This window comes from Ambystoma mexicanum, chromosome 5q, assembly GCF_040938575.1.
Source record: "Ambystoma mexicanum isolate Mex_15411 chromosome 5q, UKY_AmexF1_1, whole genome shotgun sequence".
Classification (NCBI taxonomy): Eukaryota; Metazoa; Chordata; class Amphibia; order Caudata; family Ambystomatidae; genus Ambystoma; species Ambystoma mexicanum.
The window spans coordinates 303,994,863-304,015,783 of NC_090933.1; positions in this window are offsets into that span (position 1 = coordinate 303,994,863).

Here is a 20,921-nt window from a genome sequence, read left to right on the forward strand (position 1 = left end):
TGTAGTATGCCAAGGACTTGTGTTTTTGTGATGATCGCTGTGTGAGAACTGATGTCATGACCTGTCCATTTGAGTGCGCAAATAGCAAACACTGTTAGTTATCTGGGTTTGCTAGTACTGGTGCACAGCTGATAGCTATTTTGAGATCCTCAATGCATTCTGCCATCTCTTCTGTCCATTCAAGTGGGCCGTGCATCTTTTGTGCTTCCTTAAGTTCCTTAAGTTCCTGCAATAGGGGTCTGATATGTGTTGAATAATCAAATACCCATGTTCTGCAATATTTACTCAGGCCTACCAATTGCTGCATTTCTTTGACTATTTTAGGCTGTGGTATGTTTTTCACCACTGTCTGGGCTTATCTTTGTTCCTGCTGAGGATATGATCGGTCAAAAATATACCACCTCCTTCACGCAGTATTGTAATGTGTCTTTCCACCTTATACCCTTTGTCTGCCAGTTTAGTCAGGATTTGCAATGTATCTTTTCTGCTTTATCCTTCTGTGATGCGGCACACTGATAAGTCATATATGTACTGTAGCACTGCGCTGATCATGTAGATGTTCCCTAGGTCCATCTGAAGGACCCTGTTGAAGACACTGAAGGATTCACACTAACCTTGGGGCAAATACGTGTGTTGGAATTTCTTTCTGCAATATGAAAATGTGGTCAACTATTGGGAATCTGGATGCAGTGGTATTTTGAAGAATGCATTCTTGGAACCTATTACAGAAAAATAGATTGCATCAGCGGGTATGTTACACAGTATTGATGCAGGGTTTGGTACTAGCACATATTCTGCTTCCACTATGTTGTTCAGAGGGCGGAGATCCTGAATAACTCTCTATGATGACCCTTTTGCTTTTTCGGAGAATATTTGGCTTTGTTGCACAGTGAGTCCAAGGGCACTATGATGCCTTGGTTGAGTAGTGCTTTAATCATATCATAAATTTCCTCACCTGCTTCTTTGGACAATGGATTTTTTTTTTACTCTACCCAATATTGTGCACAATTTGAGTTTGATTTTAACTGTCCCTATACTGGTCAGTGGCTCTACGTCATGGGGGTTGCTTGTCCATAGTTGAATAGGCACTTGTGCTAGGTCTTCTTGTAGCTTTGAGGGCACTTTTGTGGCTGAGAGTACATTGTCTGCGGTACTTCCCTGTTTTGCACTACCATGTGGCAGGGTATGCTGATTTCAAATACTATTTCTCTATCTGCTTCCATGTTTGCAAATAACTGTTTGTCTGTGACATCTCTTAATGGAAATGTAGGTTCTATGCATAGGACTGTTCTCCACTCCATCCCTTCCACATCCGTGCTTGTTATGATGACTGACGGCATCTTTCCTCATGATCACTGCCTCAATGTGTAATGTGAACATTGTTCCTGGGGCTTTCCCGTGTGCCACTGCTGGTCCGAGGAACAATTCTGCTGTTGGGCGAAATATTACATTTTGTACACCTGGTAACCAACCAATCAAAATGGTCACTGCATTGGTGACTAAAGTCTCATGTAATGGTAAAGCTCAAATCCTGTTGCTGCTCTAAAGGGTTTGTATTACCGTGGCCATTCTGTTGAAATTCATGCCTGGTGTGGAACACACAATTCCTTTGTCAGTGAATGAAATAGTCATATTCAGTTTCTGAAGGAGAAATCTACCCAGTAAGTTCACTGGTGTCTCTGTACTGTAAAGTAATGATGTGACTATATCTTGAGTCCCTATAGTGAAAGGAATGCTTACAATTGCCCCAGAAAATACCTGAGTGTCTGTACTGCTGTTTGTCAATGGAAACTGTCCTTCCCTTATGCAAGATTGGGTGGCTCCGGTATCTACCATAAAGGTGACCCTTGTCTGCATCTGGGGTGATTGAGAGAACTGGGCACATCAGAGCTTGCTGTGCGTTGTCCTATTGTGTATATGTAGAGAACCCTTGAAGTGGGAAAGCATTGCTTCCTAAAACACTAGCTCCAGTGTAGTGGGTCACTGTTCCTCATTGAAGGGTAATCTGTTCCCATGGTACTGTAGGTGCTTTTGCTGGAGCCTGTTGGGTGCATTACATTTGTGGATTGGGTACTGAATAGGATGTCCCTATGTTGGTGTGACCATTTGCATTGGGCCTATGTTTTGGGCTATGCAGATCCTGGGTCATACATAGGTGCTGGTGCTGTGGTTTGGTTTGGGACATAAAATCTCTGTGTTGGTCCTTGTGCGAACTACTGAGCTAGGGGTGCCCATGGGTGGTATTGCATGTGGGTCTGCTTCGAGAATCCTTAGCCATGTATCCGAATTTTCCACATGTCCAACATGCTCCTCCAAATCATGGCCTTAATCCCCCAAATCAACCCCTTGCCCTTTTTACGAGTTACCCCTCCCTTGTCTTGTCAATTGCTATCTGAATGATGTGTCCACTCTTGTGTTTGTCCTGATTGTTGTTGCACATCTGTGGGGTTTATTATTACTGCTGCCTTCATGGTAACCTTCACCAATGGTAGTTTTGCTTCAGCATGCTGTACCTTTTCTTCCACTACCGTTTCATTTTCATGCTTGTGTTTGTAAACTGCACCATGTGCACCTGTATTTCATCTCATCCTTTCCCTTCCATACCTACTATGCTGTCTAAGTCTACTTGCACTTCTGTAGGACTAACCTTTTGCAATACATGGTATTGTCAGTCTCCTATAGCCACATTTCTTGGATTGCCTGAATATACAATGCAGCTCCTGGAAACTGGTAACCATTTCATCAGTCCACGTATTAGAGTTATTTGTCCATTGGGCTTCTTTGAGTGCCTGGATCTATGGCAGAGTATATGACTTGTAGTCAAAGATGCATGCTCAACAGTAGTTACACAAACCAAGAAATGTTTGTATATCCTTAACTGTCACTGGCTGAGGGGTAGGGCGCACTGCTGCTGCATGTTCTTCAGTCACTCTTTTGCCATTCACTGAAACCAGTTGACCCAAATACAACACTCTTGCTGGCAATATTGCAACATTGCTCTGTCCACCTTATATCCTTTGTCAGCTAACAATTGTAACAAAGCAAGAGTCCTCCCTGCATCGGTGTTGGGTATTAATGCACACCAACAAATCATCCATCTATTGCAAATGGTAATAGGGATATCAATGTTTCCTAAATCCTCATCTAAGACCCCGTTCAAAATACTGAGGGATTCAGAGTAGCCTAGAGGAATCCTAGTGTGTTGAAATCAGCTTGTGGCAAACATATACACTGTGAGATATTGTGAGTCTGGATGCAAGGGTACTTAGAAAAAGTAATTCTTCAAATCCACCGCAGTACAATGGGTTGCCTCAACAGGTATATTACACAATTCTGTAGGTGGGTTTGAAACCGCCGGGAACTCTGCCAGTACTACATCATTGAGGGGGCACACATCCTGAATCATCCTCCAGCTAGCCCCCTTTGATTTGTTGGATGGTACTATAATACCCTGATGCAAAAGTACCATTATTGTGTCATAAATACATTCTGCCTTTGATAAGGGATACTGTTTAACTCTGGGCCACACAGCGCCAAGTTTCAATGTGATACATATTGGAGCAACACTCTGTAAAAGCCCTATATTATGAGGATTACTCATCCACAACTTGTAAAGTACCTGAGACAAATCTTCTGAAGCAAAGGAGGGGCATTCCCCACTATCATCATAGAACAGGCTACATGCCTATATTTTCTCATTATCTCTCATGGAATAGACACTTCCAATATGATCTCTCTCTGTCTCATGTTCTTTGTTCTCAAAAAGGTCCTAATCTGAAACATCTTTCATTGGTATGGTAGGATCAATGCACAAAACTGTGCACCACTCCCCATTATCAGAATTAATTACGTTCAACACAATCCTGTCCATCGACACTAGAACTCCTTCTCTGTCAAGCATGATACAAGTTCCTGCAATTACTTATTGAGATTGGGCAGGCCTAGACAGACATTCCTAAAGTACTCACCAGTATTAATAAGCCACCTGCGGAACTGCACTGAGTAGTACTGTGATACCATATACAAGCAAATCATGGGCCACTGGCCACTTGCTGCAGATTCAATGCTCAATGCGTGTAAGGTCAACATTACTGTCACAGTACACATCCTGGGTGTCGAACACACCACGTCCCTTTCACTGAACGAGACGGCCATCTTAAGCTTGCTCAGAATTTCACTTCCCAACAAATTGATCAGTTCACAGTAGAGTACAACAAGGGCACCCACGCATCTCTGCCCCTAGATCAATGGGGCATTTCTTCATACAAGAAACCAATTGAATTGGCCCAGAGAAGCCATGTGTATCCATGGCCTCAGCTGACAAAGGGAATCCTCCCTCAATAATACATGATTTATTGGCACATGTGTCCACCATAAAAATGAATGGTTTACCAAGGGTTCCTCTCTGGGTCGGCAGTGACCGAAAGGACTGGGCACACTAAAGCTCTCTGTGGGCTGTCCTAATCCGGATATGTGTTTGTCTCTGGAAAGACAAATGGATTTACACTGGCCACTGTGGCCCCTTGGCAGTGTGTCACTGTGCCATTTGGCACAGCATGTAGGTTTGTTATATGAGGGCCCTGCTGTTTTCCTTGATACACTGCATACAGTGGCATGTTACAGGAGACTGGAGTGGATAACTGCGAAAATGATGGTGGGGAGCAGGCAGGGCAATGGGCAACAGCACACCATAAGAAACTGCTGTGGGTAACTGTCCATACAACTGGGGATATGGGACTGGACCTTCCTCGGTATAAGGATACATCTGTTGCTGGGGGTATGCAAAAAATTGCCTACTTCTACACTCTCTTAAAAAAAAATTACCCATTCACCTGCATATCTCACACTGAACAGCATATCTAACACTGACCAGCACCTCCAACCTGAGGCACCAATCCTCCAAAACCTTCTACACTCACTGGGCCCCAAAAACCGCTGTCTAACTCCCCAAATCCATCCCTGGAATCTCTCCTTGATACTGAGGTGATATCCACATGCCGAAACAATTTCACCTTCCCACACAGGTGCTGCTCGCACGTCAACCTGAACCACCCTAAATTCTGCCAATCCTTCTGTCTGTGCTGTCGGTAGAGCCCCCTCCAACACAACCTTTGGTAACTTCTTTTGGAACAGTTTTGCTTCCTCCCCTTGCTTCCTCCCCTTGCGCTCACTGCACTGCTTTGGTTTCCTTTTGTTTCAACTGTTTACAGTTATTTATAATAATAGACTGAATTTCCACTCAGCCCTTTACCTCAATGTCGACTAAGTCGTTGAGAGCTTCCTGTACTTCCTTTGGAGGTCCCCCTTTGACAACAAAATAATGGAATAGCTCGATCCCAAGAATCTCCCATTTCTGCCCTCCACATCCCCTGAATGTTCAAAATATACTGAGAAGGATCCTCGTCATCTCACATTGTCCTCTGCATGATCAAGTGGAAATCAGGTGTATCTGAATATGTGCACCGGAGCACCACCCACACTTGGGGCCTAATGAAATTGAAGTGTGTTCCATCATGACTATTGCTGGCAACACTCGGGTACCCAGCTTTAACACACACGTCGTCAGCCTGATCTCCCAGTATCGAAACAAACAGGATTTTTAAATCCCCTACAGCCAAAGTTGTACTGACTGTCCAGCACTGTCATTGTGACCCATTAATGGCCTGCACAATCTGGGGACAGTGCCTCCCTGCAAAGAATAGACAGGAATTCTAATAACACAGCTCCTGTAAACCTCTCCAAGGTGCGCACAAGGGGGAGTGGTTGCTGCAGATGGGCACAACCCTTCCAGATGTGCTGCCAGGAATTCTCTATCTTTGCGGAGGAGCCAGACAATCATCTAGGGTTCACCAATGATGTAAGGTAACTCCAGACATAGTAGAAAAAACCCACTAGGAAAATGCTAGGTGCACCCTTTTCGAACAGAACAAGAGCTTTATTTTGTATAAAAAAGGAATGGGCGACAGGGTATTATAAGTCCACTGCCAAAGAACTCTCTCTCGTCCTCAAAGTGAAATTCATCTTATAAATGTACAACTCGTCATACATGATGCATTCGCTAAACACTATGCATCCCCGCCTATTCACGTGCTACTGGTCACATATAGGCCCTTCTCCAATTGGTTATGTCAACTTCTCCTTTACCTTCTCCTAACGTGGGTGACGGTCTCTTCACCTCAAAGCGCTGAAAGATAATTGGCTAAATTATAAATGGTACCACCCTGTGTTTACTCATAACCATGTGATGTGCACCTGGTCATCAACATGAACTTGGCAGATAACTTCGAGGTCAGCATGGTCCTTTCCAACAAAGAAACTTTTCTCATCCCAGACATGCAGGGGCCACCATCATGCCGCCGTGCTGCAACCGTATTATTATTGGCATCACCCTTTGCTCTCCCTTGTACAAATCACAGACCTAGTTGTTCTCTGCTGCCTCGAGTATCCATTACCCCTTCCAAGAGGTTGACTCGGTGTCCCGCTAATCCATCCACACTGTGAAGGATTTAAGAGTATTATTCCTGTACATCTGGTAGTTCAAATGGAATGACCATTATTCTGGCGGGCGCTAGTGCCCTAAATCTCAGGTCATGTTTTGGCAGCTCAAGGCCTCTGCCCCGGCTCACATGAGTGTGGCCTTCCTACTGGGATGCAGCCCTTTTCCCATTCAGCTGCTTGCATTCCTACCTAATTGTTCAAATGTCTGACTTCATACATTGATATGTGGGTGTATGTGCGTGTTCCTTGATGTGAATGTGATAATCAAGCAAAACACGGCCTGCAAGGATTCAGGCACACCCTTAAATTTAGCATTAGTTTATGGTATACTGTCAAGCTCATGCGATGTATTCTACGTGACACTATCGCAAAGCACATTTGTTAGTTCTCCCCCATATGAAATTCCAAAATACATGTGTGTCCCACCTATTGCCTCCACCCATAAAGTTCCCCCCACAACCTTACACCACCCTCTATGCATTCTCCATGTGTTCATATATTTTCTGCATCTAAATCATTTGGGAGAGGCAGGGATTTTCCCATGCATCCCAACATACCCTAAGGTAATACAGATGTGGAGCCCTTGCTCACTGTGCCTTAGAGATGCTCAGCTTCACCTCACTGAGGAGGCCCAACATGGCCTAAACATGTGTCTGGTGTTGCTGAGGATACTCTTGTTTAGAGGTGAATTGCCTAGCATTTCTGTGCTGGACTGCCCTTCTGGGTGGCACCAAACTGATATGCAATCTATATAGATCCTCTATGAAGGGTTCAGTGAGCTAAAATGATGTTGTAGACTCTCCTGCGTGGAAGAGATTCCATAGCTTAGTGTATTCGACCCATTTTCGTTCTCAGTAGATGGGCTCCCATACCCATGTTTTATTATGTCATGTTATGTTATGTTACTGGGATTTTTGCAAACTCTGCTGGCATTTGCATTGTCTCTAGGCACTCTGCCAGATCTGAAAGAGCAGTGGGTTCATTACTTTATTGGGGAGACAAGGACAATCAATAGATTTTGTGTTAATGCATGCAGATCAGAATTATCTTGAGCTCAGCATGCTGGTCTATTTCTACATGTCATCTGTCAAGAACAGTATAGGTACTGGTGCTCAATTGTGATATATAAGTTGGATACAGAAGTGTAGTGTTCTGATGTTTGATTTCCATTGGACGATTTTTCAATTGCCATGTATTGGTGACTTCTTCTGTGTGTGTGTTGTAGCTTAGAATTTTAACATTTAGTGTAAGGAGCATTCATTGGAGAACCTGATGGTCATGTATGAATGAGGGGTTGTGCTAACATCCAGGTTTCAGTGCACCTCTGGTATGATAATTGAGTGGAGAAGTATTAGGGAACTTTGAAAGGTACTGGTGCTCCTACCAGTGGACAGCAGAAAGCGCTTGGTGCTAAATTATGATGAGGGAAGACATAGTGAAAGAGACAGCAGTTGAAAACAAGTCAGTGGACTGAATTGCTCCATGTGAAAATTGCAGCTGTGAGCAAAAGCATAGCGGTGTACGAATATAGTTGGGCATATAAGAGCAAAACCACAGTGTGGCAAAATTACAGGGGGACAACGTGGAGCAATAACAGTGGGATGCAGTGGACCCTGCAGACAGCTCCCATTTCACCTTCTCACTGTGTATGTGTTAAAGCCTCTCTCTCTCTCTCTCTCTCTCTCTCTCTCTCTCTCTCCCTGTCTCTCTCTCTCGCGTATGGGCATAGTTTGTGGATAACATGAAGTTAAATGCTTTGTTTTGTTTTATTTGCTAGATTACATCCTTCTCTGACACCCCTTATGCTCTTGAATTTATCCAGGGTGAGCAGGAGCCCCTGAGTGACACAATAGGGCCTTTATCACAGTTTATCCAGCCTGAGCCAAGGCAAATCTCCCACTGGGCTTGCTTTCTATGCCAAGGGACCACATTGGTGTGAGGTGCTGGTGGGGCCACTGTCCACGGGGCATGGACAGAGGCCATAACTAGTGGCCACAAATGGTGTGAGGAGGTGCTTGGGACATTGCTGCTGGTCATTGCATGGGCATAGTGGGACATGGTCACTGGAAATAAATTGTGGCTAGTCAGTACCTCGAGCAACATTGGGTATCTTGAAGGTGGCCTAAGGCATGGCTAGAGGTCCTGCCAAAGGGCTCAGTTTGCACTGACCATCACTTCAGGCATGCATAACTAATGGATTGTGGAAGGTCAGGCCAGAGACAATGTAATCATTAAAAAACATATCTTGGTGAACCCCATCATAACTCAGCAACCAGCATGTACTGCTCTTGATATTATGTGTTGTGCTTTTATTTCTTAGACATTGGAAACTCAAATGAATTGTTATAATTGTTTTGGCCCTCATATGTAAATTAATGTGAGCCGTGCAAGTACTGAAACGCTACTTTTATTTCTTTGCTCTTTTTGTTGTTCATGTCCTGTACAAAAGTGTGGGTATGGACATATAATTTGTTTTGTCATATGTGGTGTCTTGAGCACTACATGGTGCTGGACAAGTAATGTTAGTTTTATGATGGAGAGAGCTGAGTTATGGTTGCTTTAAGAATCAAAATTGGTGAAATTGTGGAGTTATGTTATTTTATCTTTCAACTTTACCTTTCCTTTGAGAACGGGTTTCAATGAATTTCAATAGTTAAGCATGACAATAAGTTCACTTTTATAATGTTTTTCAATGAAATAAATTTGTATTGGATTCCTAAACATTGCTTCCATTTAACTAAACCCTTTCATAGAATTGTTATAGTAGTTTCCTTCAGTACACTGCAATACACTAAGTGCCTCTTCTACTCTCCCCTAGCCCACCACAAGTGACTCTACCATTCACAGGTGCTGTCTTGTATTATAATGGTATGTTTTTCCCAACATGTAATGTTTCTGTAACAAGGACATTGACAGTTAGGTCAACACGTTCATGAATACCCCTCTGTACTATCTCCTTCAGGAGAGTACCACCTTGATGGCGGTTTGCAGTGTGACCCCACAAATAAGGAGCAAACATGGAGCTCGGGTTAACACATCACTTTATTCCTCCTCGCACAACATGTCCCACCCCTTCCCCTTCCTGCCCATCACTTCCCACATCGCTCTCCAGGTCCCGCCCCCCTACCGAACTACAACATTCGACACAACCCCCCCCAAATAAACAGTTATAACATCGTTTACTCTATTTCTTCTATGAGTCGTCTTGGTCTTGTTCGTGCTCATTGAGGACACGTGTGCTGCCTCTCTGGTGTCTGTGCCATAACTTTGCACGCCGGTTCGAGTTGTTCACCTCCTTTGGCGTCTTCCTCATTTCTTCGGTATGAGTCAACTGAGGAGTTGTCTATGTTTCCTCAAGGACTACAATGCCCCTATAAGTCAGCTCGTATCATTCTCTTGAAGTGTGGTACATTTCTCGTGACTTGATTTTGATCTCCCTTTGCAGTGATCATTGACTCTTTCCATGCCGTTATGATGAGGGGATCCCTGTGGTATGCAGCTGTGTAGTTACTGGTGTTTGGCTGCCTTACTACCACTATCTCTCCTACCTCCATTGATGACTTTTGAGCATTTCGCTTGCCATCTGCATAGTCTTTCATCTTGTCTTTTGCTCATCCATCATTCTCCCGAAGGTCACTATCCCATGGGCATTAGCGGGCCTTACCTTGATTGTGCGGTAGCCATGTGAATGTTCCGACCAAACATCATCTCCGCAGGGCACTTCCCAGTCGAGCTGTGTGGTGTGCTCCGAAAGTCCTGTAATATTTGGCGAATAACCTATTCATAGGGTTGCCCCGTGAGATGTGCAATTTGTAGGGCTAGTTTCAAGTTTGACATAAAACGTTCAATCATTCTGTTCACCTGCGGCCATAAGGGTGTTATCTTGTGATGATGAATCCCCATGTATTCACTGAAATGTTTGAAGTCATGGCTCATGAAAGAGGGCCCCTTGTCTGTCTTTACTTGTAGTGGGATTCTGTAAATTGTGAAGATCCTATGCAGCACAGGGATGACATGATGTGCCCACGTCGGTTCCACAAACTGGGCCTCCGGGAATCTGGAATATTCATCCATGATTGCAAGCACATATTTCCCACCCTCAATAGGTCCAAAAAGTCTGCTGGAACATCTCTCAGACTCCTCTTGGAAGTTCTGACATGTTCAGTGGTTCAGGGTGTCGGGTGGGTATGATTAGACAACATGTGTGGCAGTCACGCAATCGTTCCTCCACCATTGAGTCAAGACCGGGAACCCACACTTTTTGTCTCAACATCCTCTTGGGGGAGACAATACCTTTGTGGCCCTCATGGGTTATGACAAATACCATCTTCCTCAGTTGGGTGGATACGACTAGTTTGTGGCTTTTGAGCAGCAGGTTGTCCTCCAACAATGCTAGTTCTTGCTTGACATGAAGCATGCCCTCAATTTCTTTCTTCACCTCTTCCACTTCAAGGCTACTCCTTTCCTTTGCCCTCCTCCATTTTCCTGACTGTAGGCCTTCATTTACTATTTGACACACTATGTCTGCATCAACTTCCTTATTGAATCTCGTGGTAATGTATCTGTCCGACACCGATGGTTCTGAAGTGTCTTTCACTATCGGGTTTCTTGACAGGAAGTCTGCATGGTTTTTGGTCCTTCCCTGGCCTGTATCTGATCTCAAAAGCATAGTCCTGTAGTCTAAGGCCCCACTGGGTAATTTGTGGTGGCATTTTGTAATGTGGGTTGCCATATGAGAACAACAGCGCCCAGTGATCTGTGATGAAAGGTTTGCCGCATAAAAATACATGAAAATGTTTGCAGGCCCAAACGACCTCCAGGCTCTCCTTCTCCGCCTGTGATTATGCCTTTTCAGTCTTGTTTAGGCTTCGACTTGCAAAGGAGACAATTTGTCTTTGGGTTGAGTTGTCTTTGTCCTTCTTCGCAAGTATCACTCCCAGTCCCACCGGGATAGCGTCCATGATTAGTTCAGATTCCCGGTCTACATCAACATATGCCATATTTTCAGCTTGTGCTCTGCGTTGTCTGATGTCTATAAATGTCTGCTTGCACTCTTTTGTCCAATTAAATGGTACATTTTGTTTGGTGAGAGCACGTAATGATTCGCCGATGGTAGCAAAGCCTCTGTACCTCGTGCAATAACTTGCGAGTCCTAAGAATGACCGGAGCTAAGAGACACTCAATGGAGGTGGAGTTTCATTGATTTCTGTCACCTTCTCTGAGTCTCAAGTCATGCCGTTTTCCAGAAAATATGTGTTCAAAGAATCGTAGTGTCCTCTCCCGGAACTCACACTATTCTTTATTGAGCGTGAGGTTGGCTGCCTCTAGCGCCATGCATGCCCGAGATAGGGTGTCATCACGTTTCTCCACATTTGTGTCGAATACTAAGATTTTGTCACTATAATGTATACAGTTCGGGATATGTTTAATTACATTGTGGATTTCGGCTTGGAATATTTCTGCCGCAGAGGACCCTCTGAAGCTGAATCTTTTATATCTGTAGAGGCCCAAGAATGTTGTAATGGTTGTGATATACCTGCTTTCAAGGCTTAGTACTAGCTGATAGTACCCCTTTTGCAAATCGAGCTTTGAAAAGACCTTAGCTCTGTTTAATAAATGAATGATATTGGTGATATTTTTAACCAGGTGTCTTTCTCTTTTAATGGCCTGGTTTACCCCTCCGCATGTTTACACACAGGTGAATAGCTCCAGACCCTCTTTTGGGGATGAGGACAATGGGGGATACCCATGTTGTGGGGTCCACAGCTGGCTCTGTGATATCTTGTTTGAGGAGTTTGTGCAGTTCCTCTTTGACTTGTCGCTGGATATTGATGGGTATCCCACGGTAATGATCAGGGTCAACGCGCTTGTCTTGGAAGAAAGATGACACAGAGCAACACAGGTTCGATGCCTGCACCCACGCGTAGAAACCTCTGGGTATTAAGCATACTTTAAATAAACAATTATGAATTATAATATTATATATAAATAATGCTGAGCCATGGGTCAAATGTTTTTATTGATGTGCAGATTGATCTGATGGTTCTGTTGCTTCCCAACACCTTTGAAGATTGTTGGGTGCAATCGGCTTATTTTGTCCACTGGGTCGATGTATTTGTGGACCAGCAACTTGTAGAGAACATTGATTAAACCCATGTCCACTGCTCTGCTTTTCTGAAGCTAAATATGCATCCACATTCAGTTGTGGTGGAGATTACATGGATGGGAACACTCTTTTCTTGTGTTGGATCTGCATTGGGCGTCAAACTGTCCAAGACATATTAGGGGGACTTTTGCCCCATAAGGCTATATGTCCACACTGTTTGGCCGAAGTTCAGGGCGTGTGTGTCAGCGGCTTGTCTACCTGTTCACTGATCACATTAACTGTGGCAACAGTGTCTTTAAGGAACTCAGTCGGCTTCTCATTTAAGTTCAGTAGCAATGTGGGGCTGTTATCAGTTGCTGTTTTGTTCCCTAGTATGTATCGATAGCCCTTCTTCCTATGCTCACCTTCAGAGGAGCACACCTCTGTTTCAGACATGGACTGTTCCACCAAATCCTGGATGTGTCGTCTGGTGCGTCATTGTGGTCGTGCTGCAGCTCCTTAATATCTCCTTGCGTCGAAATAATTGGGATTCAAACCCTGCAATGACCTGAGACATCAGTGCCTCCTTATTTGAGTAGTTCACAAAGTCACAATGTTTCATTTTCATTTGCAACCTCATGACCAAAGCATCCATGGATTCTCCCTTCAACTGCTTGGTACTGTGATATAAGTGACTTTTGTAGACCACATCAGTATGCAGAGTGAAATATGTGGCCAATGTCTCCTTTAGATCTTGAATGGTGTTGATGGGGCCTGGGGCGACTCATCTATGATATCCCTTGTGGCTGGCCGCTAATTTCAGAAAGCATTGCTGTCGAGCATCTTCTAGAGGTCCTGTGGCCCCAACATATAGATCAAAGTACCTGATCCAGCTTGCCCAACGTGGTCCCATATTATTGATGTCAGACATGTCAAATGCCCCGGGCAATTGTACTGCGAGTGAGTTGTGGATCCTGGGTGGGCCCTGTGTCTGTGGGATTATCAGGACTGTGTCTGGGTCCAACATGATGATTCTGTGTTGTCCCTCCAAGAAAGATTTAGAGGATAACTCTCCCTCCCACCTTCTACCAGCCTAGATCCTCATCTGATTGTCAGGGTATGAGGTTTTTCCTCTTTGAATATGCAAGTTCCGAACTGGCTTTCCAGCGTGTAAATGGTTTCTGCTGCAGGCACAATCCCTGTCATCACCTGGATGCATTGTGCTGCCGCCGACTTGGACACGAGCACCGCTGTCTTATTTAGGCTGAGAACGGCAACCTATATGAGGCACAAGCACCACTGACCTGGTGACTCGGCCACGGCCCATGGTTGCACTCACCACCGTGGCACGGGGATGGACATCGTGGAGCCCCATAGCTCAAGGACTTCCTCCTCCTATCCGCTGAAAGCGCAACCACAGTTGGGCATTGCCGAGCATGCCCATAGCCGAATATGCAGCTGGTTGCGTGGAATGGCACCACCTCGTCGCCACTGCAAGACATCACTTTATATCGCCTCGTACAGCATGTCACCACCCCTTCCCCTTCCTGCACGTCCCTTCCCACCCCGCTCTCCAACTCCCACCCCACTCCCGAATGACATCATCTGACGCGACACCCTCAGTCACGCTGTCAGGGATCATTTGCTCCAGCTATTTTACCTAGTGGTATAGATGATTTCCGTAATAAGAGTTCTTCACATAATGTTTGCTCTTTAAATGTAAAGGTATTAAACAACGTGTTTTAATTGCGTTAATAATATTAAAAACTGTGCACAATTACAATCACACTAGATCTGCCTACACTTTTGCCACCTTTAGTATTGAATAACGAAAATGAGAAATATACTTTTTAGAACATTAAGGGCATGCTTTATCGACATATTTAACATGGGAAAGTACCATTGAAAACATTTTTGTTAATCAGGCCCTGTGTATTTTATATATTAAGCAGTGGCTCTTGCATCCGCCATTTAAGAAACAGACTTACATTCCCTTGAAACTGGAGAACAATTATGGTTGCAATTGAGAGGGGGTTCATTCATACTTGGTCTTTTTCAGATTTTCTTTCTGCAAGTGCTTTGTTTCGGTTTACTGAAGATGAGACGCAATCCTCGCTTCTTTCAAATATAAAGATGCTTTAAAATACAAGGTTCTTCATCCTCACTTCTTTCACAACGATTGACGCACAATTAAAGGTTGCAAACAATGAAGGACGAGCATTCTGAGTTGTCCTGCAAACGTGGTTCATCTCAGCCATGGCTATGAAGACACGCCAAAAACCTTGACCACTGGGCAAACCATACGTGTCATTTCTAAGAAAGAGCCCATTGTGTTCTATTTCATGCATTTGTTTGAAGGGCGGCATGAAGGCATCATGACTATACACGTTCTCAGGGAAAGATGCATAGTTGTTTCTTGGAATAATAACACAAATTGGATGACATTTGCACTACCCTATTTTTTGTGTGGGATTGAGGAATGTATTCTAAATCTTGCCTGCTTAAAGCAGAGTTGAGATTGAAAAGAAGATTTTGCGCATAGAAGATTGTTTATCCATGTTACGCCAAAAACCTTCTCCCAGTGCCTTCCTTTGATAAAGTGCTGGACGCCAATAAGATTTACATCTAACATAAAGTCCCTAAACCTTCTTCACTTGGAATTCTGAAATGCCCTGCTGACAGGTCTGGACACCACCAACCCATTATCATGATAAGCATACTCGATTCCACTGCACACATCATCACAGGTCTGCACAAATACAAGCACAGAATGCCCACGTGCATCAAACTTCAATGACTACCCCTCCATTTACAAATCACCTTCAAAGACGACTGTACTATATGTAAAGGTGGCACCATGCAAGATCCTGTAAAGTGACTGAGCGAGTCGCTATGTCTTGAAGTCAGTGCCTTACCAGAACTCAGGATCTGGCCAGAACAGAGCCACAGAAATGCAGGAAACAAGCTGTCCGGAGCTTAGTCCCAAGATGGGGAGTCCTCATACCACTCAACATCAGAAACTCACCCACCTTCATGCAATTCAGAGACGCCTTCTTCACACCGCATAAGATAAACTCCTCCACCCACGGAGCCCATTATTCCTTCTGACGACCACCCTTTGTGGCCAACCACCTTGTCCCACTCCCATTTACCCTCTCAACATGTCACATTGTGCCTACTAACTGTAACTATTCCCAGGCAACCTAAATGGTATGTGATTTCAGTATTAAAAGAAATGTAATGACTGGTTCCCTCTGTAAGCATTGTGTGTTCACCTCTAAACCCACCATATCTTCACTGCTTTATTGCTTTACAAACCATGGATGACACTCAAGATGACCTAAAATTAAAATAATAATAATAATAATAATAATAATAATAATAATAATAATAATAATAATAATAATAATAATAATAATAACGAGGTGCTCCCAATATTATATAAATATATATTCACTGAGAAAACGTTTTTAAAGGGACGTTAGGGTTACAAGTAAAAGCGGAAAAAAACTCTGAAATTCGCCAGTTATGGTAAGCTAAGCAACCATAACTCGCACCACCACCATGCACTGTTAAAACTAACACCCAGGACATCAAAGAAGACATCACAAATGTCATTGATGACATCACTGATGACATCACATATCTGGACCACTTGTTTTTGTTCGCTGACATATCTAAACCAGGTGGTTTTGTTCACTGACAGTTCAGAATATTAAAATTCAAAAGGTGCTATATATCTTCACGTAAACCTTGTCACCTGTTCTTAAAGTACTTTCCTTAGGGTTTGGTCTCAGCTCATGGTGCACATACATGGCAAAATAACCAGGCCTCAATCACACAATTCATTTGTATACATGAAGATAAACTTTAATGTTATTGACATTTTCTGATGATGCTGTTTCTTTCTTCCTTAGTTTAGTTTCCCTGTATGTGCCTCTGATGTGTATGCATTGTGGGTCTTCATATGTATTGTTTGTACTAGCACAAGTGTATAGTAAGTCTTGAATTGTTAGCTAGTTATTACATGTTTAACATTATTCAAAACCCTGATAAGGTAGCATTCATTATTGTAAATTACAAGATTATAAATATTGTACTTCTATGGTGCATGATGCAGCCATTGTCTATGTGTATGTGTGATTAGGTTTGTGTATTAACCACTTAACTGCCATGGCCCCCCACTTCCCTAGTACCAAGGCCTTTGTTGGTGATTGTAGTATGTCGCCATTCAATCCCTTGTAACTTTTTTGTTACATGAGATATCTGGGCCAAATTTGGCCGCTTTTTATCCCATGTGTAGGTGGTTGTAACGCCACTAAGGAATCCTAGTTTGCTCTAGTGGTGTGAGAGGAAATAGCCAAAAAGGGAGACATTTTATTTTTTTAAAAATGCCAATAACATGATGTACAAAGAAGCATGTGTTTTTTTCCTTGCAAGAGCTAGGAACAAATGGCCTGCTGTGCTGAATTCACCATTTTTCACTCTTTCAAGAACATGTTTATTGGAAACCAAAAAAACATATTTTGATATGGTTACCAGCGGTTTTCCAATAGGACATGCATGGACGGAATGGAAGAGAATGGTAGGAAAGCTGAATAGGAGGACAGAAAGGCATACATTTATGAAAAATAAACAGAATCCCAAGTTTAGGAAGGGGTGATTTGCACGTGAGGCAACAACTATGTGGGGAAAAATTCCATAGTTTGGGGAAAAATAGGGGAAATGACAGAAAAAAATGTTTGTGGTGGACATGGTTGGCCCGGTAAGGCAATGGCTTCTGTGAGTTTTGAGAAAAACAATGCTCCGCTTCATTCCCCCGACTCTTCCAGTAAGGAAATCGCACATTTTTTGTAATGTTTCACAAAACAAGCATTACCACAAGCCAAAAACGAAGCTTTGGTACACAGGCTTTGGATGCTTACAGCCTAAACAGACGTACTTAGCATGTGTAAATAAGGAAAACAAATGTGGTGAGGAAGGGCAAAAATGCAATTTTTGAAAGAGCACAGGCAGACCTTTTGAAGGGTAGCTGACTTGTAGAGGTTACAAAAGGGTATAATGCCTAAAGCAGCGAATAAATGTAGGTCACATTTGAGAAATTAAAGGGTTGTGTAACAAAGTGCAGCAACAAATGTGAGAAAACTTTATGAAAAGCATGCAAACACAACCGATATCATACCTTCCTGTGTTCCCACAGGTGTCTCGACAGAAACGGTACCTCACATGTGTGGGTGCACCTACCAGAGCGCAAAGCGAAACGTTTTTTTGAGGAATTTTGCTGTTGTGGACAACCTACAGATTTGGGCTTGGGGTGTTGCAGCCACCAATGCAAACAGGGAACCCCATGCATTTCTGAAAAGCAGACACCCGTGGGAATTCACAGAGTTCTGACTTGCGCGAATTGTCCCAGAATGTATTACCCACAATCCCTGACAAAATCCAAAATTTGGTGAAAAAAACTCAATTTTCAGACACTTCACTCTGCCCACCCCCCGAAACACGCTGCCAACAAAACATGCCCTACCTTCCCGCTTCCCACAGGTGTCCCGACAAAAACGATACCTCACATGTGTGGGTGCACCTACCTGGGTGCGAAGATGAAAGGATAAATCAATGGTAAATCCAAGTCTTTCGGCAGAGTAGATTTTGAGGAATTCTGCTCTTGCGGACAACCTACAGATTTGGGCCTGGGGTGTCGCAGTCATCAAGGAAAAGAAGGAACCCCATGCATTTCTGAAAAGAGGACACGCGTGGGAATCCACAGAGGTCTGACTGCGTAAATCGCCCCAGAAAGTATTACCCCCAATCCCCAGCAAATTCTAAAATTTGGCAAAAAACCCACAATTTTCAGACATTTCACTCTGCCCACCCACCGAAACACACCACCAACAACACATGTCCGACCTTCCCATGTTCCCACAGGTGTCCTGATGAAAACTTTACCTCACATGTGTTGGTGCACCTACTGGGTGCAAAGGGAAAAGGATAAACCACTGGTAACCCCAAGTCTTTCGGCAAAGCAGATTTTGCAGGATCTTGCTCATGTGGACAACCTACAGATTTGGAACTAGGGTGTTGAAGCCACCAAAGGAAAAAAGGGAACCCCATGCATTTCCAAAAAGAAGACACGTGTGGGAATCCACAGAGGTCTGACTTGCGCGAATCGCCCCAGAATTTATAACCCACAATCCCCGGCAAAGTCCGAAATTTGGCAAAAAAAACAGATTTTTCAGACATTAAACTCTGCCCACCCACCAAAGCACACCGCCAACAAAACATATCCTACCTTCCCGTATTCGCACAGGTGTCCTGATGAAAATGGTACCTCATATGTGTGGGTGCACCTACATGGGTGCAAAGGAAAAATGCGAAACCACTGGTAACCGCAAGTCTTTTGGCAGAGCAGATTTTGAGGAATGTTGCTCTTGTGGACAACCTACACATCTGGACCTGGGGTGTCGCAGCCACCAAGGAAAATAGGGAACCCCATGCATTTCCGAAACTAGGACACCCGTGGGAATCCAGAGAGGTCTGATTTGCATCAATCGACCCCGAATTCATTACGCACAATCCCCAGCAAAGTCTGAAATTTGGAGAAAAAAAACACAATTTTCAGACATTTCACTCTGCCCCCCACCAACTATAATTGCAGCTAGGTGGCTTGGACGTGACCTAGTACAAGCAGAGAAAAAAGGGCGAACTGAAATAGAGCAATCGCTTATGTGCTGAGTTCAAGTAGAAGTTTTACAGGGTTACTTGCAGAGGCATGAGGTGATAGTGTCTGCTTGCATCTAAATTGTTCTTCTTTTTGACTTAAAGAGTTCTCACATTTTTACACAACAACAAAATTCCTTTGGGCTTGTAAGAGATTCAGATCTGTTAAGTACTGCTACCAGGTCACGTCCAAGCCACCTAGCTGCAATTATAGTTACCATGCCAAACGTGCATACGTTCAAGAAATTTTAAAGGTAACAACTGTTCCGGGCGTTCTTTATGTAAAATTGGAAAGCCTGCATACATAATAATAATTTTAATCTAAAACCCGGATACATTTGTTGTTTCAGGCTTAAAAACGTTTTTCTGGGTTTACAACGGCGCACTAAAACCAATTAACTCTAAAAAGTTCCACACTCTTTCCTTGATCCTATAAAAGACCATTCGGGAACAACAACGGTAAGCATTGGTCCTTATTATTCAACAAAAAGGGTTAAACAACAATATTATTTTGTCTAAACCTCTTATTGATGTTAAAAGTGTTTTCTTTTTAACAGTTCACGTTGTAATAGGAACAGCACATTAACTTTCATCTCTGTGCTGAAATTGTGAATAATTTTTCTTCATGGATTGTGCTCATCCTCAATATATAGGCGAGCCCTCCGCTCTAAACTAAAAGTTACCACTAATCAAAGAAAATAACTTTACTACTTCCATATAAACTAATCGTTATATTCGAACTAGATGCTCAAAATAAATAGACCTTAAGAATGCAGGACATGGTTAAGTTTATGACAACATTTCCTTTGCATATGCCTTGGCTGCAGTCAGTGATGATTAAAATGTTGTGTACTGCCTACGGGGCGTTCCACCGCTGTTACACCGTTAATGTTTTAAACAACTGTTTTTATCAACCACTCTTTCGTGATGCCTTTTTTTGATCTATATTTTTATGTATATGTGATATGCTTATGTCTGTTTATCTTGTAGTGGGTTTCGTGCCTTTTCTAACGACACAGCACGATGTTTATGAAGTACTCAAAACTGTCAAATCATCATAACAAATTGTTTCTCCTTTGTCCTGAAGACGGCTACACCTGCACCAACAGACAATGTTTTTTGTGCATTGCCTGATTTCTTTTGGTGTTAATAGCCGAAACATATGTTGACTTTCACAAAATTAAGCCTAAGAAATATCATAGGTTTTTCTCACATGATAGAGCTAGTTCTACCTCAAAATGCTCTACCCTCTACCAGTTGATGTTGGTCATTGAGTGCTCACCCACTGGGTCCTCATTATTCTTGTTTTCCATGCTCTTATCCCACTGATATTAATCTGTCGATCCGGTGTGTTGATTTCACTTCACCACAGCCATAGTGTACATGTATTGTTGTTTTTTAGTAAATAATTTTTTAGAGGCACTGTATTGTGACCAAAAATAAAAAAAACGTAGTTTTGATGTCACTATCGAGTGGTTGTTTCTCTTTCCAAAATAATTTTTGTCACAACTTTATATGAATAAAGTTGAAATAATCTCTAGTATTTTGAAATGAATATCAGTTTACTGTGATTTTCACATCAAAATGTTTTTTAAAACCTTGTTTTGTCTTAGAACAAATT